Source organism: Neomonachus schauinslandi, chromosome 8 (assembly GCF_002201575.2).
Source record: "Neomonachus schauinslandi chromosome 8, ASM220157v2, whole genome shotgun sequence".
NCBI lineage: Eukaryota > Metazoa > Chordata > Mammalia > Carnivora > Phocidae > Neomonachus > Neomonachus schauinslandi.
Genome location: NC_058410.1, coordinates 13,405,717 through 13,431,019, shown reverse-complemented (window position 1 = coordinate 13,431,019; position 25,303 = coordinate 13,405,717).

The following is a 25,303-nucleotide window of genomic DNA, read 5'->3' as shown; positions in this document are numbered from 1 at the left end:
TTCATTTCTCAAAACCTTATTTACTTTTGAAAAATAAATAAATAAGATAAAGTGGTTTAAAAATTGTATTAGTGTATTATTCTTAATGTTATGTTTGCTCCAGTTTCAAGAGGCTTTTACACATTAAGCGTTTTAAGAACAACTCTATGTCCAAATTTTTAAAATGTGACCTGGTCCCAATTATTCTGGTTTGATTTCTATTCATTTTGTTCTGGTTTTGAGAATAGACACCTAAGACAATAGCCATGTTGGAACAGCTGACACCACTTAGATTGACATTGTGTGAATACACTGATGATGTGTCAAATTGCAAATAAATCCTACGTGTCTCTTCAGGACCCATTTTTACTGAGCTCACAATGATGAGAAGTGAATTAAAATTATTAAGTGAATGGGCTTTAAAAATAAAGCACCATGAAAATTTTGTAGAGGCTTTTTTTCTTTAAATAACTTACCAAATTTACTTCTTTAAAAGGGATTTTTGCGGGGCGCCTGGGTGGCTCAGTTGGTTGAAGCAACTGCCTTCGGCTAAGGTCATGATCCTCGAGTCCCGGGATTGAGTCCTGCTCAGCAGGGAGTCTGCTTCTCCCTCTGACCCTCTTCCCTCTGGTGCTCTCTGTCTTTCTCTCTCTCTCAAATAAATAAATGAAATCTTTAAAAAAAAATTAAAAAATAACAAACAATGAATCATGGAATACTACATCTAAAACTAATGATGTAATGTATGGGGATTAACATAAGAATTAAAAAAATTAAAAAATAAAAGGGATTTTTGCCTTCATTTTCAGTACTTTGTATAACTTATCTCTTACCTGTCAAAATCCAGAGCACTTTTATAAAGCATTCACATACATGTTCTAATATTTGAAATGGACTAAAATGCATCCCTAGCATTTTAAAATTTTATGTCCTTCAGTTTACAAGCAAAATATACCCCCAATAAGTGTCTATATAAGTGAAATGTCTGCTTTTTTCAACAACAAAGTATTTAAAAATTTAGAAGTTTGATACCTATACATCTATGATAACTGTATCTTTTGAGGAGAATGAAAATGTGAAGTGTTTATCACAATTTAGTGTATGCATGTCAGAACTGTTTTGCAAACTGTAGTTCACAAACCTATTTTAGTTGATGGTAAAGGGTCAAACTATAGAAAATGGTTAGGAAATATCTTTTATAAAGTCCTTGCTTTAAAAATTCAGCTTCTGTATTTCTCAATAAGCAGATATATACTTTATTTTTTCTTTCCTATAGTCCTAAAACAAGAACTTCATGCTTCATTATAATTTCTTCCTTTTTTTAATTCTTCATTTTGAGGTCATTTTAATTACATTATCATAATCAACTTTACCAAAATCTATTTGAACATAGAGCTGATGCTGTGAATACGTGGCTGGAATACCTGAAAAAGTGGGAGGAATGTTGGAAGAAGGTGGCTGTTTTAGGTATAATTTTCAGTCCTCTTAGCACCAAAATACCCATTCTGACTTTCACTACTCAAAATGCTGCCTGAACTTATACTTTTGTATACTCATTTTGGAGAATTCAGAGTTTTCTTCTTTCGCAAGTTTGCAGCTGTGCAAATACGTCCTAAACTGTGTACCAATTAATTAGGAATGAGTAAGCACCTACTTGAGAGACTGACTAGTCAAAGGTAGACAGATGGAGGGAGAAATGGGAAGAGCGATCACAGACACACACAATATCTAAAGGCAGCTGGAAAAATATCAAACGCAAAGTTGACAGTTTCACCATTTGCTCAAGCAATTTGGTGAAACTAAAGAACTAGAAAAGTACAAAGCTGACACAGTAATATGACAATAAGCAATATTTATTGATGTTAAAGTTCTGGGACCAAAATACACGAGTGCTTAATTCTTCTCGGCATTGAGAAGAGTCTCAGGGAAGTCTGATGTTTGTATCTTTGCTTTAATTAGTATTATTTTGTTCTCAGAGGTTTTCACAGATATTATTTAATTCTCACTATGATCCTGGAAGGTAAACACTATATCCTTTTAGAATGAAGAAGAAATAGGTAAGTAGTGTTTATTGATTTATGCAAAGCTACACAACTAGTAAACAGCAGAGCTCAGATTTCCAACTCTTTGTCCGGTGTTAACAAAGATTGTCTTGAAAATAAGACATTAAGAAATTAGAATAATCTCCAAAAACATTTCTTTTTGTAAATAGAAATTTTTGAAGTGCTTAAAAATATTACCTTCTCAAGAAGGTGGGATAAACACTTTGGAAATATGCTTATCACTTGCTCATCACCATTTCAAAGGCTAACTACAGCCAGAAACTGTCTGGTTTGACAGATTAATGGAGCTGGAATAAGTGACATTTTTCCTTTGCTACAAAGTACAAGTACTGTAAGTGACATGTGCTTGAAAATGATGAAAACAAAGCTTTAGAAGAAAACAATATTGTAGTAAGGATCTGAGAGTCCTTCCTCCTCAGAGTCCCTGTATTGGGCCTAGCTCTGTTTAATAGATCAATTCTAGGAGGAACAAAGGTTTGGCAGATACTCAAGACTGACAAATTATTGACTCTCTCACCAGGAGATATCCCTTACAGAGATCTTTGCTGCTAAAAATTGGAAAGGTGTTGCAAAAGATTTATTTCAAGAAAGCAGGCTGTTTTCTCAAAATGAGAAGTGGGGATTTAAGAAATATGTTCTTCATTATAATTTTATAATGTTAAAAGCCTTCAAAACAACCCTCTACACACACACACACACACACACACCCTCATTTAACTATGCAAATGAATTCTCAAGACAATCCTCTTGTCCTTTAATCCTTCCAACCAGATTGCCATTATTAAGACACATTAATTTAAAAATTATTGAACTATCACCATTCTTGTTTCCTCATGTATAGCTGGAGCTGTCCTGGATTTTTAAGCAGTAAGAAAAAAAGAGATTGGAGAGAGAGCACTGGGTATACTTCACCACACTGACGAATGAACAATGAATTAGCCAAGTAAAAGATGGTATTCAAGTAAGACCCTGGAGGGTAACCAAATGAAATTAAAATGTAGATTAAAATGTCTACTCTCTGTGCAGAACAGCATTGAACCTAGCTGCTTAAAACTTGGTAAAGCAATCTGAGCTGTGGCCTGAAACGGCAAGGAGGTGTTTCAGGTTAGATGTACAATATAAATTGTCAAAAAGGAAAGTCTGTGCAGAATCAGGGATGACAGCTGTGGATGCAATGTGCAGGGAAGGAAAATGTAAGCTCCATCCATAACCTGCCTTTCTCCACTGGCCTGCTCTGGGGCTGCACAGACGTGTGCCGATGCTCATGTAAGTGAATGTCACCTTTTTGCTAGTTTGCCTTCCACTGCCTTTTATTAGTTGTGTGACCTTTGGGAAGTTATATTCTTCATCCTTTAGTTTACCCATTAATAAAATGGGGATAAAAAGAATTACTGCACTAGTTTATTGTGTGGGGGTGGGGGATGGTGAATCAGATAACGCACGTAAACCAAAAAGCAGAGGGTCAGGAGTACACAGTTGGAGCCTGAAAACTGAAAGCCATAAAAACTTCAAAAAAAATCCCTCCCTTTAAAAACTCCTCTTTGGCCTTCATTTCATTCTTGAGATTGCATACATATGCAAATCATCTCCATCTCCACCTCGTCAACGTCATCACCAAGCTCCTCTCCTCTCATGAACCTTTGTGCCTTACCACCTGAAACCCCCAACATGCCAAGTCCTCCCCCTCCTCCAGGACTCTCTGCAGTGATTCCCTCTACCTGGAGAAGTCCTTTCTGCCTCCATCCAATAAACTCCTATTCATCCTTGAAGACTCATGCTCTTCTGTGAAACCTCTCCCTCACCTGTTCCAGTTAGCTTTACTTCTCCAACAGTTTTACAAGACCTGATTCATACTTCTCTTAGAGACTCTGAACATCTCCAAAGGGTGTTCCATTTATTTATTCCTTCCTTCATTTATCCAACATTCATGGGTGCTAGCTATCTGCCATGTGACATACTAGGTAATGAAAGTACATTTTAGGTAGTATCTGAATGCCCTTTACTGAGACATTTTCTTTGTGGCTGACACCAACACAGTAGTTGCTCAGTAGTAATGAGTGGGGCAGAGAACATCTGTCTTTCCTTCACTCTTAATCATTTGACACAACCCCCACAAATGTAATCATGGCAACTGCCTTTGAAACCTTTCTTTCTTTATCTCCAAATATAAATGACCAGATCTACTTTTGTTCCCTGCTAAAATCTACATTAATTCCATCTAGATTTACTTTTGCATTTGTTTGCATGACTGTTTCCCTCTTCTAAACTGAAGGTTCTTTAGGGATGGAAACTCTACTTGTCTTAACACAATGCCTGACACACAGCATGCATCCTTTGAGTGCCTATTGGGTGAATAGCTGAGATATGCATAAACTGTCTTCCTTTCCCGTACAATTTCACATCAGTTTTGTCCCTTAGCGAAATATCCTTCAGTTCCTATACATGGACCTCAAAATCCAAAACACTTGGTGGTGACTGTAGAGCTTAAATTTTGAGATGATAATAAAAACTAAATGTTGGGACTTCTATCACCTCAAGAAGTGAACTGAGTACACTTCAAATAAAGAAAATAGAAACTATAAGAAATATCAGGGCTTATCTGTGCATATGATGGCAATGAAAGGAGAAAATTAGGCTTTGGGGATCATTTCCATTGTCTACATGGGCAGGGGTAATTTTCTCCTTTCTAGAGTCTGTTCACCCATTTAAGACATGCTGCCGGAGCTCCTGACTTCTCTCCAACATGAAGTTATCTAAATCATTGACATCTCTCTTTCCCCATCCTGTCTATTTATTTTTCCTCCCTTTGACCATTCAGCTAGAAAAAGAATACTTTTCTCTCATCCATTAGTAGATATATAGTTGAATTTTTCTTGAGTTAATGTAATTTGACTACATCAAACTGAAATAAAGCATGAGCTTCCCTCCTTTAATAAATCAAATCACATTTTTCTAAAAGAGGTGACCATTTTTTACTTCAGGATATTCTTGTAAGTTTTAATCGGTACTTTTCCTGCCCAATAACAGACACATCATTGATTGACCAGCCAGGTAACAGCAATGATAACCTACGTTGAGAACAGTCAGGCTCTGTTTTGGAAATGATCTTGACTTAATGAAACTATTATTCTGCATTTAACTTGTTAGTTAAGTAAATTAATGTCACTGGAAAGGAAAGTTATTATACCTTGGTACAGTAAGAATAATGCTGCAAGCCTGATTTGTAAATCATATACCATTTAGTTTCATTGGAAGAAGAAAGTCTTCCAATTTTAGTTTGCAAGAAGAAGAATGTTTCAATATTGTGGCTTCTCATTGTTTTGTCCAAAATAATAGATTGTCTGACATGCCTTTAATTATGGTAAGTTACAGATACCCCCCAAATCCCCAAATACCTTGCCCTAATCCTAGCAAATGTTTCAATAGATCATTTTTTTTTCTCAGTGTAGCAAGGAAGTATGTTATTCCTACTGTATTTTAATAAGTGAAATTATCCCATTCCTGCTTAGTAAATCCATGTAAGTCATTCAATTATCAAATATTTGAATTTCAGCTACATAGCAGACAATATAAGACAAACTTACGCTAAAATCACTTATAGCCTTTTTCTACTCTCTCAAACAGTTCTCTCAAATGAAATTAAATTAGTGACATTGCTTTTACTTTTTTCAATAAACTTTTAATTCCTCTGTAAAGTCATCAAAACAAATTTTACCCATGTAGCACCCATTTCCTCTTTTCTTGGTAGGAGTTCCCTGATGTCATTCATTCCCGTGCTCCGTGGTTTCAGGAACAGACAACCCAATACTATCTTTAGAGACATTCCTATGGTTCAGACCTGGGCCAAACAGCATCACATTCCCCTTTCTTTTCTTAATAATTTCCCAATTTTTTTGTTTGTTTGCTTAGTGGTAGATTCAGTTAAGCCAACCAGAGTGAAATCCAGAACTTTGAGTTAAGGGCTTGAAGAAGAGGTAGTCTTCCTTCCTGGCAAAGCAAATAGACCATGCAGTCCCAGAAGCTGCTGGTAGCCATGCAGTTTCCAAAACCTGGGGGCTGGTGGGTCTGAGAACAAAGCCAGTGCAGACAGAGGCAGCACAACCGAATCCCACAGTATGAGCCCTGCATAAAGTCTCACCTGAAGTTATCCATTCACTGAAAGCATTTGATATACGCCCCTCCCAAAATTTCCTCTTTTGGCTTAGGCCAGTTATAGCTGTAGTTTTGATATTTTTGTTATGTTCCAAAAAATTCCTAATACTGTCAGGGTCCACTACATAATTGGCAGCATTGAGTGCACAATTAAAATACAGGGTCCCTTTTCCAAAAATTATTAGAACTTTAAGATCCCAACAACATGATCTTGAATCAAGGGTGGGATCTCTCTTAAGGGCAAGGGCCTGTGCAATTGCCTCTGAAGATGGCTCTGAATGTAGTCATATGTGTTTAAAATCTAACGCAGTAACATATGCTTCCTACCTAATATTCCTACATTGTGCCATGTAGTTATAAAAATTAAAATTTGTTTTGATTGTACACATATAAGTGATTTTATGTAACATAAAAGGTATTGAATATACAAGGAAAGAAAGAAAATAATATTTAGAAGTAACTTCAGGAAAAAAATTTCCATAAAAAGCAAAGCAGATCAAGTTAAAAGCAAATTTAATTCACTTATAGAGTATATTTGAACACGAAAACAATCCTGCTTTCTAATGCTACCAGATTTTATCATTTTTTTAGAGAAGCTTCCAATGTAAAAACCACTACTGGTTTGTTGCTTGAAAGAGCTTCAGGAATTATTTCTTAAATTACCACTGACTATGTTTCATCATAAATATTAATGCTTCTGTCATTATAGACATGCTTGTTTACTAATTATGGTGACTAAACCTAAGTATGTGCACTTGAAGCTATCCAAAATCAGAAACAAGTTCATAACTAACCATTACAAAATTATGTCCAAAAGGAAAAGTTATTTCCCTTTGATTTTATAATTACATATTTATTTTTCAAAAATCATCACTGTGTTTTAAATTTCATGTAGTAAGATATAATCATGTGGGAAAACTAAAAATCACAGAACATATTTCAAGTAAAATATAATTTAAATATAATCTCTGGAAGGTAGATTATACTGCACAGACACTTCTGTAGTCTGCTACTTCTCATAAGATTATATCTTGAGAAATTTTCTAAGATAATTAAATGTTATTCAAATACCTGATTTCAGTTGTTACATCTTTCTTATTGTATTTTTAATTTATCAACTATTTGATGTTGTTGTATATTTATGTTGTTTCTAATTTTTGCTATTAATAAATTATGTTATACATATTCTTGTATGTATATTTTGGTTGCATGTTTTACTTCCCTAAAATAAAGCTATACAGGTAGGATTCCAATGGCCAAGAGTAAGAAGACAAAGAAGCAGGTTACTGGCTCAAAATGCTTCTATTACTTAAAACAAAGCTTATACAAACACTTTTCTACATATTGTCAATTTATCTATTTTTAAAAAACATATGTCCTTCACTCACACTGTACACCAAAAAAAATTCCAAACGGATTGTTGAGCCAAATGTAAAAAGATAGATTAATTTAACTGATTTAGTTGAAAATGTAGTCAAATGTGCATGTGATCACATGCTAAAATATTATAATGGAAAATATAAATATGTTATGACAAATTAGAATTAAATATTCCTTTAAGAAACATTCATAAATACAAATAAAAGGCAAATGAAAAATTTGTCTTAAAATGTTTGCAGAATAAATGGCAAAAATATCTAGTATTTTAATAAAAAGTGCTCTTCAAGATAAATAAGAACAAAGAACATAACTAACACCCCAATAAAAAAAGAACCAAGGATGTGAACACAAACAACTAATAATAGAAGAAAGGCAAATATACACCAGCCATATGAAAAATATTTATCCTTACCAATAATGAAAAAATAAATTAAAATGAAAGCAAAATTTTATGAGATGAGATTGGTATTACTTATAGATGATAATACCTAGGGCTATGTGTAGATATGAAATTGATTTTAAAAAAACATCTTGAGGGGTACCTGGGTGGCTCAATGTGTTGAGCATCTGCCTTTGGCTCAGGTCATGATCTCAGGGTCCTAGGATCGAGCCCCGTGTAGGGCTCCCGGCTCAGTGGGGAGACTGCTTCTCTCTCTCCCTCTGCCCCTCCCCTCACTTGTGCTCACGCTCTCACTCTCTCTCTCTCTGTCTCAAATAAATAAATAAAATCTTTAAAAAAAATACATAAATAAATAAAAAATCATCTTGAAGGACAATTAAGCATACCTCATCAAAACTTTTTCAAAAAAAAATCTCAAACACTAACCTAAGGAAAAAAATCAAGATTATGTACATATATTTATCTGCAATAATTCTTTGATTTATAATAATAATAACAATAACCTATAACACCTATTAACAGAAAATTGGTAAAATTAATAGTGACATATTTATATGATATCAATACTATATTGTCATTAAAATAAATTTCATGAAATAAATTTCAAGACACAAGAAAGCCTTTGCAATAAACTGTCAAGTATAGCCCACTCCCTCAGTGAATAGGGATAACCCGAATAACCAATAGGATATTGCAGAAATGAGAGTGCAACTTCAGAGGTTAGGTAATAAAAGACATTGTGGTTTTATCCGTCCTTGCTCTCTTTGCATCATTTTCTCAGGGCATTCAATCAGTCCAATGGAAAGATGATGCCTCCTGCTAACAGCCCACATCAACTTGCCCTCCATGCAAATGAGCCATCTTGGAATCTGATCCTCCAGCCAGGTTAGGTCTTCAGATGTCCATAGGTCCAGCTGACATCTTGACTGCAACTTCATGAGAGACCTCAAGCAGAACCTCTGAGCTAAGCCACTAATGTATTCCTGACTCACAGAATCTGTGCAAGATGATTGATATTTATTGTTTTAAGATGCTAAGTTTTGAGGTTGTTACATGGCAATAGATAGCTAATTCACTACCTAATGGCTAACAGAACAAGTATGAATTTTAGGACGTTTTCCTGGCCCACCAAGATAGAAATACTAGGAGAAGTATTTGTAGGAGATTTTAACACTGTTCATTGTTAGATATGACCTTGAGAACAAAAACCAGACTTGAGATGAAGCAAACACTGGATGGGATGGTGAAGAGACAAAAACTGGAACCTCAATGACACTGTTGGGCCCTGGGCCAGTCAACACTCAATATGGAATTTCCAGATTTGTGAAACAATAAACACTTGTACCATCATTAAGCCAATCTGAGTTGTGTTTTTCATTTTTTGCAGCAAAAGTTTGCTGGTACAAAATACAACGATGGTCCCATGAAAGATGCCTTCCTCCACCCTACTTCAGTTACATTTTCTGCTGCTCTGCAAACCTTGTTGAATATCCCAGAGCCTCTTAAACATACTACATTCTTTCACATCTCCATAATTTGAGAAATGATTTGCACTCTCCCTGGAAAGCTTTTTTTTCCTCTTTAATCTCTTACAAATTCTTAAAGATTCAGCTGATATGTCATTGTCTTTGTGAATTTTCCTGGACTCTCCCAGGCCAGATTAGGTATTCCATTCTCTCTAGCCACATAGCATTTTAATCAAATCTCTATTATAAAGTTTTCCATATTATAAGTACATATTTTTCTATCTTTCCTACTATTTTCCCATGGCCTTGAGGCAAGGACAATTTCTTATTCAATTTCCTAGCTTAGGAGTTTAGCTGAGTACTTGAGACATGGCAGGTGTTCATTAAAAGTATGTTGAGTTAATTAACTATTGATTAAAAGTGGTCTACATATGTAAATGGTGCTATTCTAACGTAAGATAAAAAGATTAGTACCAATTCTAAATTAAAAGAATCTTGGCCCCTGAGCAGTGATTTTTCAAACTTTAGTGTCTACAAAAACTGCTCAGAATGCTTGATAGAATACCAACCCTAAGTTCTACTACCAGAAATTCTGACTCAGTGTTTCTGGACATAAGGATCTGTCCTGCTGCTCCGCATTTACTAGTCCTGTAACCTTGGGAATCACACTTTACCTCCCTGTTCTTCCATTTTCCATCTGTAAAATGGAGATGATAATATTACTTATATTATCTGATTATATTACTTTAAATGTCAGGAAACGAATACAATAACATATTAAACAAATCAGCACAGGGCCTGAAAAGTAGTAAATACTTATATGTTTTTCTAGCATTTGAAAAACAATAGTGTATGTGGGTAAGTACACAAATGCTGAAGTCAAGCTTCTTAGGTTTGAATCCTGTCTCTGCTCTTGCCAACTGTATATTTTAACCTCTGAATCTCAGTTCCTTTCTGTGTAAAATAAAGGCAATGACAGTAATACCAACCTCAGAGGATTGTTATGAAGATTAAATGAGTTAATAAATATAAAATTCTTAAAATAGTTCCAGGCATATGGTAAGTACTATGCAGTTTTCCTTTTCCTATTCTTTTGGAGTCATTAAAACTTTCCTGCAGAATATGTTCCTAGTTTTGGTTCTCACTATTTCTCTTTTCTCAGCTAAGAAATATGTGCAGCCCCTTTTGAGAGAACGTCCATGTCTCATACCAGATACATGCTCTCTCGCTCTCAATAAGCTCTATCTAGAGATGCTAGGCAGCCTTCTGAAATGTCTCCACTGCCTACCTTCCATAGACAGAACTGAAGGTGAGGACATTAGAATAAATTCATTGAGAGTCTCAATCCATCTCCTTACAAAAGGGCAATTGCTCAACTCCAAATTGTAGCATGTTATCATTTTGTTATTTTTATGGGAATTTTGAATTCTAATTCTAAATACATGCTCAAAACCCAGAAAATAAGTAATCAAGTAACTAGATGTCTGGTGCTATCATTATTCACATGATAAAGCAATTGATGCTTTATGATCAAATATTCTCAGGCATACCTTTAGGCAAGATCATGATACATTTGTTTGTGGTTCCTGCTGTACATTTCCTTCAGATACAGACAGACTAAAACTAAAGAAAGGATGGTGGGTCAGGGTGATATAAGGGTCAACAGATTGGCACTTATAGAATTATCCTGTCAAAGAGATAAAAAGATTTAAAAATAAATAGCTCTAACTGTCCAGCTTACAACACTTTCATTTGTATGTGATATAGCACTGTATGAGAAATATTTGGTGGTACCAGTGATTTTCTAATTAAAACTTGAAGTAGAGTTGTTATTGTCTATCTGGCTTGTGAGGCACAGAATAGAATGATAGATAAAACATTCTGCTGTGAGGCAGAGAGGTGAGTTCGAGCTCGCCTTTCCCACTGTACCATCCAAGGTGACAGTAGCCAAGCTCATCACTGCATCTGAGGCAAATCATTTCAAGAATAACTTATCTGAATGAAGATTTGAAACAGAGTCAAATTATTTCTTAAAGTCTAGCCCAGATTTAACCTATAACTATATAATTATAAAGTTATATATATATATATAGCTGTTATAGTGGTAGTTATATATTTTCCCTTTAAGAAAAAATATACCAATATCATTATTAACAAAATTACATATATCTTCAAGTTTATTATTCAAAACATACACCTATGGATATCTCCTCTGTAGACTTATTTTAAAGATCTATTTATTTATTTTAGAAAGAGAAAAAGCATGCACATGTAAGTAGGGGGAGGGGCAGAGGAGGAGTGAGAAGCAGACTCCCCACTGAGCACAGAGCCCTGTGTGGGGGCTTTATCCCAAGACCCTGAGATCATGATCTGAGCTGAAACCAGGAGTTAGCAGCTTAACCAACTGAACCACCCAGGCACACCTCCTCTGTAGATCTTTTTATACTTCTTATTATAAGTTTTTGCTTACCTATTTTTCTCTCCTACTAAAATGAGAATTCGAGGACAAGGTAAAAGTCTTGTTAATCTTTAATTCTCCATGTGTCATTTACTAAGACATGGCCTCTCAGCTTCAAACCCACCCTTCACCCTTTGTGTTATGGTGATGAGTTGCCCCTCTACACTGCCTTTCTTTGCCTGTTGGCTCCCTGTTAGGCTTTAAGCTGGGAGACGGCACCAGAGGGGGAGAAAGACAGACTCTTTCCTGGTTCTTTCCTATTCTTTTTTCTGTTGGCTGTACATTTTAGAATCACTCCAGCAAATGATCTCCAACTGGATAATGGCAATTTATTTCACTAGCAACAACTGATTTCAGATTGGAATTTTTCTAACCCCTACAGAACCAAATTCTCAGTGTTCCCCTTACAGATGCTATCCAGAAAAAGACCCCCTCCTCAGAGGCCAAAGTTTCATTTCAATTCCAGCATTCCACCCTCAAACTTCGATGTTTTCATCATTTCAACCCTCTTCCCTTTGCTCTCTCAGCCCTAGGAGTAATAGGTGGTTCTTACAGTTCCTGCCTTCATACTAAGTCTTCTATTTTTGCTTGTCCGTTCTTCATATGAATTTATCTGTGCTAAAATAGTTGGTGTGATTTCTACGTATTGACCGGATGCTAACTGGTATGTGTTAGTACCTAATTAGTGCCATACCTGGAATAAAAAGTATCTATTAGTGTTTATTAGTATTAGCCATTACTGCACTGTCAAGAGTACATTATAGGTTTTACTCAACTGTGACTGGTGTGCCCTTTCTGTATAGTTAAGTGCATTTTGTCACATAAAACATTCAATTCTGAAGCAGGTTTTTAATCTGTGAAGCTTCACAAACTATCTTTGAAAAGTATTTGATGCTGACATTGTATTTGTTTTAAAGCATGATTTGTTCAACTACCATGCCCAATCAACTCTGAGGGAATAAATACCCTGCCATGTCATTGTTCTAGACCTCAGGGCTTGTTAATGTGACTGTTTAAGTGTGACTGCACTTCTGTCAATATTCAGAACTGAGCAAGATAAAAACTGAATTACATGTGCTCTTCCTGTTTTTGTCTGGGAACAACTGTGAGGGAGTGTAGAGCAACTGGAAACAAGCAAAGAAAAGCATATGGATACTTAAATGGAACTTCCAGGCAGAAAGGTGGGGAGGGGGCTCACGGGAAATGTATTTAAAGCAGTAGAAATAAAGATACAAGAAGATGGCGAAATTAAGAGCTATTGGCTAACCTAGCATCTAAAAACCCCAGGAATGGTTTTATTTTGTGGGGCACAAATAGCTAAGAATCATTTTAGAGTTCACTTCTACTTGTAAAAAAAAAAAAAATCAGTGCCATTGAGAGAGAACAATCTTAGGGGGAAGGCTCAGCTGTAAACTCGGCACAAGTGTGTGTGTATGTGTGTGTGTGTGTTTTAATCAATGACAGAATTTCTAGTGTCTTTATTGCCACACTTCTCAGATCTCCCTACTGTAGCTCTTTTCCCACTGACATGACCTAGTTCTCTTAGTTACAGGATAATCTCCTTCATGGAAATTCTCTCCCTTCTAGTTAAAGATTCTACCTCATTAGTGTCAAAGGATAGTTTTTTCTAATAGAATTTTGCTGGATTTCAATTCGTCTTGAACTTCATTTGTACCTGCATTGTTTTATTACTACAAACGTTTGATGTTTTCTTCAAAAATCCATAAAGATTTGTCAACTCAGGAGCCAAGGGATATATTTTAGTCATCATAAAACAAATGCTAATAGTTCCCGACAATTGCATCATACTTTATACGTTTTCCCATAGAAATGTTTCATTTAATTTTCATGGCCTTGTGAGGTGGACCAGCCAGATAAATCACAAAGTCTTAGAGCAGTAAGGAACCATAAAGAACACTCAGAATAAAGTTTCCATGACTATAATAGTTAGGGTATGGTTTTGGCTAAAGTAACAAGTAACAGAAGATCCAATTTCAAATAAGTCAAACACAAAGGATCTCTCCTACCCCTTCCTTCTCTGTTCCTCTCTCCATGACATAACAAGAAATATGAAAGTTATCTGGTATGGGGTTGGTTATTCAATTTGCCAATTATGTCATAAAAAAAAAAAACCCAGGCATTCTCTATCTTTTGTCCATCATCCTTATATGATACACCTGTATTATTAGTCAGGGTTTTGCAGAGAAAGAGAACAAATAGGGTGGATGTGTATATACGGAGAAAGAGATTTATTTGGTTCACATAATTATGGAAGCTGGCAAGTCTGAAATCTGCAGAGCTGATGTCCCAGTTTAAGTCCAAAACCCAGAAGCTGCTCTAGAACCAGGAAAAACCAATGTCCCAGATTAAAGACCATCAGGCAAGAGAATTCTCTCCTACTCATGGTTAGTCTTTTGTCCAGTTCAGGCCTTCAATCAATTGAAGAGGCCCACCTACATTACGAAGGGCAGTATGTTTCACTCAATCTACTGATTCAAATGTTAAGTGCATCCAAAAATACTCTCATAGAAACACCCCAAATAATTTTTGACCAAATATTTAGGCACCCCATGGCCCAGTCAAGTTGACACATAAAATTTATCATTACAACATCCATATTAGAGAAGGAAGGAGATAAGCTGCAGCAGGCTCCAGGCATTAATTCCTCACTCATTTCAATCATAGGCCTAAATAAAATAGTGTATATCCTTTTCTCATGATCCATTCTTAACAGCAATGAATCTTCCTAAATAACTTTTCTTCAAATCTCACTGGACATAATGGTACCCTATGTCCTTTACCAGGCCAATTACCACCTGGGGGCTGGAATTTGTATGATCATCTTAGAGAAATCAAGCTGAAGCACTTGGTTGTCCAGGTTCAAAGGAGTATCGGGGCTCCCTTCTCAAGGAAATTGTGAAGGAAAATGACTGTTTGTGTAGGTACTAGATAACATCTAACTCATTGATGAAAACAAGATACCTTCATCTGAAAGGCATATTTATGTATTTATGGGCATTCTCTTAATGTAATTATTATGTGTGGTAACTTTAAAGTTATAGTTTTTCAATAGTGCTTTTTAAGATTACATATTCAAACTCTGTTATCTCTAGTAACATTTCCTATCAATAGTTACTCCTTCTAAATAAGCTTGACAGTCATACAAACCCTACCTCAACATTTCTGAGGATTGAGAAGTCCTTATTTTACTTTGCTAAACAATTTTAATTATTAAGTAGGTCTTTTCTATGTTTCCCTATAATGCAAAGCAATATTTTAAGTGTCTACTATGTGCTCCCTATAACTTCCTACTGTTACGTTTGGACTACCTTCTAGGGAAGCACAGGAAAATTCTAATTTTCTTTCCATATGACTGAGTCCCTTCACAAGTAAGGCCAAAGAAATCAAGTAGCTTGCTAAAGATCACAAAGCTACTTACTGGCAGTACTAAAACAACTTCTCTGTCTTATATGATATAATATTCTGCTTTTTCATGTACTTGATAGATATATTGATTTTCCCTCCAACCCTTGAACTAGTGCCTGTTGATTATAATATTTCAAGTTTTTTAAAAGAGAGTAGAAGATAGTAAATAAGGAACTATGGCTAAATTATCTACTGTTAAAACCCATACTGTATGTTCTAGCAGAATTTGCTTTTGGTGATGCTGAAATGCAATTCTCATTTCCCTTTCCTTCTCTTTGTGTATTCTAAACTAGAATTCTGTTCCTCCATCGGTTGCTTTGTCCTTGAGCTTAGATTTATTGGCTGTATCCAAGTGGAAATTGGATTGTTGGATCCTGTTCCCATGAAAGGGGAGTTAAGAATCATGAGGAGACCAGTAGTCTGCAATAAAAACTAGAGGTGACCCTTGCATCTAAATGAACAGACTCTGGGTCTTGTGAAAGACAGTGGGTGTTTCTTTGCCCCTCAGCAAGAGAACATGCTATTTGTTGTAACACCTTTCCTCTGTCTAAAATTATAGCTATTCATTATAGGACACTAATAAATGATGTCAAGATGCTAATTTTATTAATTGATTGGCATAAAAATATATGTGGATTTTGATACGATTAAAATGTATTTTGAGCTTTTTAAAAAAATTTTCCCTAACAACCCTAGAGAGAAATATGCTTTAAAAACATCAAAGTACAGGAAGATGGGTCCTGGGGAAGTTGATTCAGCATTCAAAGGGAAATGGGGACTTCTTAATTTTTACCAAAGTTAGTGATTCATATCACCAAGTTCCTTGGATTTAAGCGGGAAGTAAGGTACAAACAACCAAACCATTCCATTTCCCCCCATTTGTTTTGATGAATGATTCTTCATTGCTTAAGCTACCCGATTTCTGGTGGTGTAAGGTAGACAAGCATGAACTTTAAGATCTCATTATAAAACATGTACACTATAAATGGCTATGGGATTTCCTTTGGGATGATGGAAATGTACTGGAATTAATGGTGATGGTTGCATAACTTTGTGGTATACTGAGTTGTAAAATAATCATAATAATCATACAACTCACACACTGTGTCTGATCACTCCAGGGAATATCTCTTCTCTTCCCCATTCCCTGACTGCCATTTGTTAATCCATATGCACCACATACAGAATATCAGAACATGGTTGGTGTCCAAAATAACGTTAAATGTATACGGTGTTTCCATATACATCTATGACAAGAAGTGCAATGGTATTTGTTTAGGAGCAGGATGGAGCTCTTGCTTTTCTGCTGCTAAATGCATGTGTTCCATAACCTGGGGACACACAGAGCAGGAAGATGAGTAAAGCAGCCTAGAAAAGAAGCCAGATTTTTTTTTTTTTCAAATTTTGGCTGTACTGTCTCATCCAACATCCTCTTTTAAGTATGCTGACTAAAAATATAAATTCTTCTTTATTATTGTCCCTCTAACTATGTCCCTCCTGTCCAGCATGGAGGATCACAGTCCCCAGAGTATCTTTGACCTCTTCCTATTCTATTCAACGAGATGTCAGGCTAGGAGATTTTACTGCATACTGACATTATCAAAGATTCTCTTCCAAACACCAGCATAGAAGGTTTTAAGTTTTAGAGGGATACGTTTTAGCATAAAATAGGCTATTCAGAAAGTCTACAGGCATGAAGTCATCAGTCATAAAGGACCTGTTCTGATTCACTTCAAATACAAGCTTAAGGGACTGGGTCCTACTTTAAAAGCAAGATGCCAAGTGAGAGGTGGATGGTACTTTGGCTGAAAATTTTTATTGCTCTTTATAGAGTAAGTGCATTAGAAGAAAGTAAAGGTAAAGCAAACACAATTCCAAGAGACTAAGGAAAACTAGCTGGGTGACCTTACATTTCTGAGACACTGAAGGAACCCTGCCATGTTTCAGGACCACTTTTAATGTGTTTTCTACCTGAGGGGAAGTATAGTGCTTTGATTTTGGGTGCTGCCCAGGAGTATCTGTGCAGTAAGACACAGCACAGGGACTCAGGGCCAATGACCCCAGGATCTTTGAATTTCAGTGCTCCACCTCTTTTGGCCTCCTCATTGCTCTGCCCTAGTACTGGTGAGGTTTTCCATGCTGGAGAACTGTCAGTTACATGGCTCATTTTATTATTTCACATCAAATGTCTGTGAAAATAGCCTTTACACAACAATGTTATGTAATGTGCTTTGATTCAATTTTACAAATGTGAAATGAGTGGCATCAGGGACATCGGCATGTCGTGCAGAAGCTAATATCTCCTCATAAGTACCAGGCTCACCAGGAACGACACAAACCCTTTATACTTGTATGTGTTTACATTTACTCCCCATTTTGTCCTCTCCCAGCAAATATACTATCTGCAGGGGAAGTTAAGAATATATTAGCCTTTCCAGAATGAGGCTCCATCCCTCCATAAAGAAGATGACCTAAATCCTCAGTGGAAGCTTCCAGTGCGTGGATTAGAAGGTGGCCTGGAGACAGATGAACAGGCAGAGGAAATATCCATGAGCCTCGACCTCACAGCAGCAGAAGACCCTTCAGATAAAGAAAACCTTTTCAGTTTTGATTTATGCAATGTTTTTAGGGGGATTTTATCAGTGATCATGGAGAAGGCAATTTTGAAGGCATATCATTTTTCCTTCACAAGGAAGGTGATGAGGTTTTTAGGACAGGCTCGATGCATTTGCTTATTTTTTGTAAAAATGCCTCAAGAAGTGACTATTTAGTAGAAAAGAAATTGATTTGAAGCCCTGCCAACCTAGGAAACTAATGCATGTCCATACCTAGGATGAGAAAACAGCTGTAGGAAAAAGAAAGACATTTTATATATAATGTGAAACCTCTCTGGCTATGCAATAATTTTAAAATAGAGCAAATTTCCACTCTACATGTGTCATCTAGTGTGCTGCTATCCATTTAGAAACTGCTCAGTAAATATTTAATAGTTGTCTCATTGTCATGGAATGGAGTGAGGTCAAACTAATTTGGGGAAAATAAGAAAACATAACTATGAAATATATTTTAAAAACTGGGAACAGCTTCAGGCTACTTCACGTTGAACTCTGGACTGATTTTGGAACTTGCAGATGGGAAATGCACCACATACAGAAAAAACAGAAGGGCAGCAAGAGTGGGACATTATCCAGTCACAAGCTATATCAGACTTTGGAAAATAAATGATTGTAGGAAAAAAAAATCAGTTCCAATTGCAAAAGTATCTTTCGTGAACATAATATCAGTGTATTATGTTCTAGGGAGAAAGAAACAAATTCTAGTCTTTGCCTAAAGGATCCTTATAGCTGAAGTATAATTGTTCCAGATTTAAGGTACATCCTAACAGAAAAACTGAGGTGCTGAAAGTAGCTGCCTCTTCTGAAACATTAACTAAGTAAATCTGAAATCACAGGTCTCCATTAAAACAGTGACTCTTAAAAAGTAGATTTAAAGAGGGCACTTGTGATGAGCACTGAGTGTTATATGTAAGTGATAAATCACTAAATTCTACACCTGAAACCAGTATTATCCTATATGTTAACTAACTAGAATTTGAATAAAAACTTGAAACAAACAAACAAACCAAAGCTAGATTTGAATGCAACATATTCTGTACCCAAAAATGAGAAAACAAGATTCCTGGTAAAAGAAAATAATAACTCTCTGAAATCCCAAAGCCAATATCCATTATTTGACAGTAGCTGCAAGGAGAACGAAGCTATTTTGCCCATGAAGAATGAATTTTATGGATAAAGAGGAAAGGTTTTGCACACAATGGAACATTGTCTAAACTGGTCTCACTTTCCACAGCTCTTCTCACGTAGTGTAATTTGAATTCATTATGAGAAAAAAATATAATGGGACATTTTTTTACTTGGGAGAAAACGTCATTTTTTCATCAATATTAAGATGGTCTCCTCAAATCAATATTGAATTATAGAATGAACTAATATAAGAAGGAGGGATGGATTTCAGGCCATTTCCTGTTGCAGAAAGAGACCCCAACCACCACTTCAGTTAGGGACCTGTTTTCTTAGAGGCTTGCTGTGGGCACAGTGTTTGTATGCACCCATGGAAACCCATGTTGTATCTGATTCTATGTTCAGAAACATAGAATGTTGTTTTCACTTCAAACTAGAGATGTTAAAATATCCCAAGGGACACTGTTGTTGACATAGAAGGATAAAGAGGGATGGACTGAGTTATTGGTACATGTGTGTGCATGTGTGTGTGTGTGTGTGTGTGGGCGTGGGTGTGCATATGTGGGTGGGTGGGTGTGTTATTGCCAAAAGGCTTCAATGTATGTGTGGCCTTTCTCCCTGATATGTGAACAGATGATCTATAACGGAAGATTTCTTTCATCTTAATCTTAAAATATTTTTAAATCTTTTTTTCCACAATCTCCCTTTGTCTTATTTTGTAGATTTAATTTTTCCTTCAACTTTTCCACCTGCTTTAGTCCACCTCTCTCTTCTTCCTCTATGTTTACGACCCTAGTAATGGTTCATTCTGGGGGTGGGAGAGTTTATAGGGGGTCAAGTTAAAGGGAACATGATCCTTTTGCATAACTCTTGTTAATACCCCAACATTTGTTTTATACATTACATTGGACTAAACATATGTCAAGCAATTTGCTGAAGACAGCTCACTTACAGGCATATTTACATATGCCTGCCTCTGGTATCGCTTATAAGGGTAATAGCAATCCACCTGTTTTGTATGGCCAAAATCATTCTTTGGAAGTCTTACCATGGTAGCTTTAAAGCTGCTGAAATAAAAACTTTGCTGAGAAAAGTGTTTATTTTTAAAATATTGTATAGTCTCCTCTTTCCTCTTCAAATAAAAAGAGTCATTAAACACACCTTTAAAGGCCAGCTCCTTTAAAAATATTACCAGAATGCTTTGGTCCAGAACAATATCCAAAACTCTACAGCCAAAAATCCTTTTGTGAGCTCTGGACTCAGACAGCCAACGGCCTCTGTGCATATTTTAGTGTGTGCTTAGGTGGAGCTTCCTACAAATGGACTGAGATGGTATCTTAGTTTGTGAGGGATGCCATAATAAAATACCACAGACTGGGTGGCTTAAAAAACAGAAATTTACTTTCTCACAGTTCTGGAGGCTAAAAGTCCATGATCAAAGTACCTGCTAATTTCATTTCTCATGAGGGCTCTCTTTCTGCTTGTAGACAACCACCTTCTTAGCCATGTCCTCACATGGCTTTTCCTCAGTGCTGGTGTGCAAAGAGAGAAAGAGCAAGCTCTCTGGTGTCTATTCTTAGAAGAACACTAATCTTATCTCATCGGAGCCCCACCCTTATGAACTCATTTAACCTTAATTACTTCCTTAGAGGCCCCATCCCGAAATTCAGCCACACTAGGGGTTATAGCTTCTACAAACACATAAATTTTAGGAGAACGTAAGCTTTCAGTCCATAACAAAACGAAAATTGCACACAGGACACTTAAGGAGGCTCATTCTCGGGGTTACACCTGTAAGGAAGTACAGAGGGCAGGGCTGAGCAAAAGAGAAGCCAACTTGCAGTGTGGTTGCAACAGAGGCATCTGCCCACCTGAGGGGTGCTGTGGAGTTGGGACAGTCCTTCAGACTAGTCTCAAGCCGTAGAAAAGGGCCCATTATTTGTATTCTCACAACAGCCGGTCACTAGTCACAAGCTGCCCAATGGAAATAGCATGAACAATCATAGCAGTTTGCTGTGTCCGAGCACAATTCCTAGTGAAGGATACAGCTTTGACCTGTCAGCAATTCATATTTCTATTAGCAGGGGGAGAGGCACATTGGTCCTGGAGCAAGACTGTGAGCGAAGTACCTCATTGTCCCTTGCACTGTCAGATTCACTTGCTGTTTGTAGGAAGTTTGCCCCATGTGGAAAGAGCTTTCCCAGGGTACTGGTTGGGGATCTTGAAAATAAATGGAAAGAAACACAAGTTGTGTTATTGCACTTGATCTGAAGGCTGTAACTGATACTCATCATCCTTTCCTCCAGTACTCATTCTAGATCCCCTTCACCCTTGGCCAACTCCTCTGCTGGCCTACGTGGTGGCTTGCCTGGTGGGGCCACTGAGTCCCTAATCCCTGAGAGGTCTGAGTCCCAGGAGTTACCATGTCCTTCTCAGATAATAGTTATTGTTACGCATTTAATCTTGAAGCTGGGTGACAAAGCAAAGAGATGCTTTAGTAGGTCACCTGAGCTCAAAACACATTCTACCCTTCCGCATTACATAGCAACAGCCCTACCTGCTCCTGCTGATCTGAACTAACTGTTCCTATCAGTGCTCACTCCTTTCTTTCACTGCTAGTCCCTTATCATGAGAAGACCAAAGTATCCAGATGAAAGACGTAACTTAAAATCTAGTGAGACTTTACTCTCTTCTCCTGGTGAAATCATTACATATTCGAGAACCATGATCTTTAGACCCACCAAGCCTGAAACTTTGTGACAGAAATTACAAAAGCCCTAGAGAAAAACTAGGAGTGATGGTAAGTGAAACCATTTCAAATTCCATCCTTTGGTTCCCAGTCCTATGAATTCTAGACACAGAGGATATAGGACAATAAAATAGTCATCAATTTTCAGTGTACACCATGTCCTGAAGTATGGCACTCCATCTCTACAAGGTTTGATTTCCAACCCAACACCTCAGTTGCATGTTTAAAACACCATTCCACTGCTATATCAGACTGACAGTTTCTGGTTTGTGGGACTCAGTCCATTCAGGCTGATATAATAGAATACAAGAGACTGGGTGGCTTATAAACGATTTATTTCTCACAGTTCTGGAGGCTGGAAAGTCCAAGCTCAAGGTGCCAGCAGATTCGATACCTGGTTCAAGATGGCCATTTTCCCTCTATGTCTTCACATGGTGGAAAGGACAGGGGAGCTTTCTGGGGTCTCTTTTATAAGGGCATTAATGCCGTTTGTAGAGGCTCCACCTTCATATCCTAATCACCTCCCAAAGGCCTCACCTCCTAATACCATCACACTGGGGATTAGGTTTAAACAGGTAGACCTCTTGGTCCTGTGTCCACTATGGTGACTACATATAACTTTGTTATTATTTAGAGAAGTAGTGCAGTATTGCATGTTAGCAGATTCATCTTCAGAAATCTTTAATAGAGATGCTTGTCAAGGTCCTGCCCTAGGAAAAGAAATCCCATCTCCAAACTATGTGGCAAACCCATTAAGGATGAATCACTGCCTCTTCAAGAGTGAAAGAAATCCAATGCAGTCAACTTTCTAGTAAGTTAGCTCACCTTGGAGGGAATGGGCCATACCGAGGGCTAACTGTTGGTCTATGATACTTAACAGTTGGACTTTTGGCAGCAATCATAGCAAAATCATCCTCATTGAGTGAAGATCCATGCTATTGGGCTTTAGATATCATTTCTGTCACCATGGCAACTCCATTTATATGTCCTTTATGCCAGCTCTGTGGCCAGTTGATAGGTGCTGGCCTATATGTCATTGATTTTCAGTGTATACCCCTGCTCCAAATGAACAAGAAATGACTAGTACTTGGGAGGTCTTGATTGTTTAATTCCTCTGATGGGCACTGAGTTCTGATCCAGAGACCTTCACTCCTATAGATCCCTTCTTGTGCCTCTTCCCCTGACCCTCTTGTCCCAGAGCTTTTAATCTTTCTCTTTCTAGGGTCTAGACAGACTAGCCAGGACATTAGCAGAGCTTTTAAATCTTCTTTCTGATAGAATGGAAAAGAAGGCATTTCCAAGAAAGGCATATACCAGCGCCACAGGCTACCTTTGTCTGCTCTAGTAAAATTACCACATCTCCCACAGCAGCTGCAATTAGAACCACTATGTGTTGAAATCTATGGTTGTCCATTGTAAACTGTCGTTATCCATCCAGTCTTAAGAGAGGCCAGATCAGTGAATTTAAATGAGGATATAAGGGTGACCATTAGCCCTACATTCTTCAAATCTTTGAAAATAGTAATGATTTCTGCCAGTCCTCCTGGGACGTAATATTAGTTTTGATTTGCTATTTCGCTTGGGAAGTGGGTCATTTTCAAGCCATTATAATAGCACTTTTACCCCATCTACCCCCAGCCCTGGGTCAGGAAAACAAGAGGAGGATTCTGCTAGCTACCAACTACATCCATTCCAATTATAAACTCAGGGACCATATATATTAAAACCAGGTAACTTTGTAAACCCAGTGGACTCACTGTGATTTGGACCCAGGCCAGGAATCCATTTATTACCTAGCTTCCACATGCCTTCACTCAAACAGGCAGGCTAGTATCGATGTCAATTTAGACTCTGTTCTTATAATCCTGGAAACATGAGGGTATTTCCCTTTTGCCAATGCTTAATTATCTATGTAAATGGCTAGAGATCCCTTGGGGGAAGAGTAGGGTAATTACTGCTGAATATACTTGTCACAGTATTGCAAACTCCTTCCTATTAGAGACCTGTCCTCTCCTTCAGAGAGGGATTTGAGGTCTTAGAACAATCTCAGCTCCAGAATCTGGCAATCATCCAGACTTCTAATCATCCAACCGATTTCCTTTAGTTGTATCATTAAATAATGCTCTTGTTAGTTTCCCATATACCTTGCCCCTAAACTCAGTTTCTATGACTACCTGTAGTTCTCTGTCGATTGGGACTCCCTGGATACATTTTGGTCTTTCTATTCATTGCAATAACTCTGCCCCCCACCCCCCCCCCCCCCCCTTTTGGTAGTTAAGCACCTCACCTGATCTGTCTTATTTCAGGGAGTCCAGTTCTGTAAGAACATCTCCTGCTCCAGCCCCAGCATATGAAGGAAAGGCACCACATACCTTCTTAATGATAGCACTTACCCTCTCACCAGCACAGCCTCTTTGGTAAATAGGATGTCCTCTGCAGAACTTAGTAGGCAAGTGGATTTTCCAACCTGATATAACTACCCCAGCATACTATTTTTCTGAGCCTATTGATCTTTTTTTCCTTTGTCTTGATGGTTCTATCATCTCTATTTAATGTGAGATATCACTTTTTTAAATTAATAAGAGCCATCTCTCAGAGTCCTTGTCATGGTGTTAAACCCTGTATCAGAGAAAAATGCCCCATATCTATAGGCTACTACCCCTTGATCCAATGTCACTGGCATCCTTTTCCCATGCAAACTCTTCCAGCTCCTGCTGGTACATATTAGCAGATCCTACAGCTCCCCTGGTAAATAGCCCCTCTCTTCCCTCAGCAGGTCCAGAACATCTCATCAATCTAGCCTAGGATTTGACCTCTGTGTTGGTCTATTGCCAAGCAGGGAGGTGGATGTAAATTCTGATTAGGGGCAAACATTGTCTTGTAAGATGTCTACCTCATTTGAGACCTCTAAATGATTTTCAACAAAATGCCGAAATAGGAAGATGTATTAGAGGAACCTATCTCCTAGCAAGGGGGGAGTTGTCCAGTTCTGCAGGACCAACCAAATAAGGGGAATCTGTGAGTTCAAGGTCCTCAACCTTGAAATTCCTAAATATGTTCATCCCAATTTTCAGAGTCTCAGGGCTTTCACCCTAGTGAGGAGACCTACCAGGGCTCAGAATTCAACCTTTTTGGAATTCCCATTATTCTTATGATTAGGTTCTGATCAGTGCCCTCAATCTTGTGTCCTCTGATTGTAGATTAAGTGCTCCAGTTTTACATGGTGCCTAAAATAGGTGATTAATCAGCCTGAGCCTGTAATAATTTCTTTTCAATGAATTAGTGGTACTCATTAATCCAATTCCACAGTCCTTATGGTTTTCCCTTTTCTCTTTCAAGAGCCCAAAATCATGCATCGGTCAGTGTATCTCCTTCTACCAGTATCCCATTCTAGTTCTCCACAGGGGTATGTTTAACAATTGTACCATTACAACATGCCAAGGGCAATCCATACACCACCTACCACCAGTGATAAGGTCCTCATTGCCAG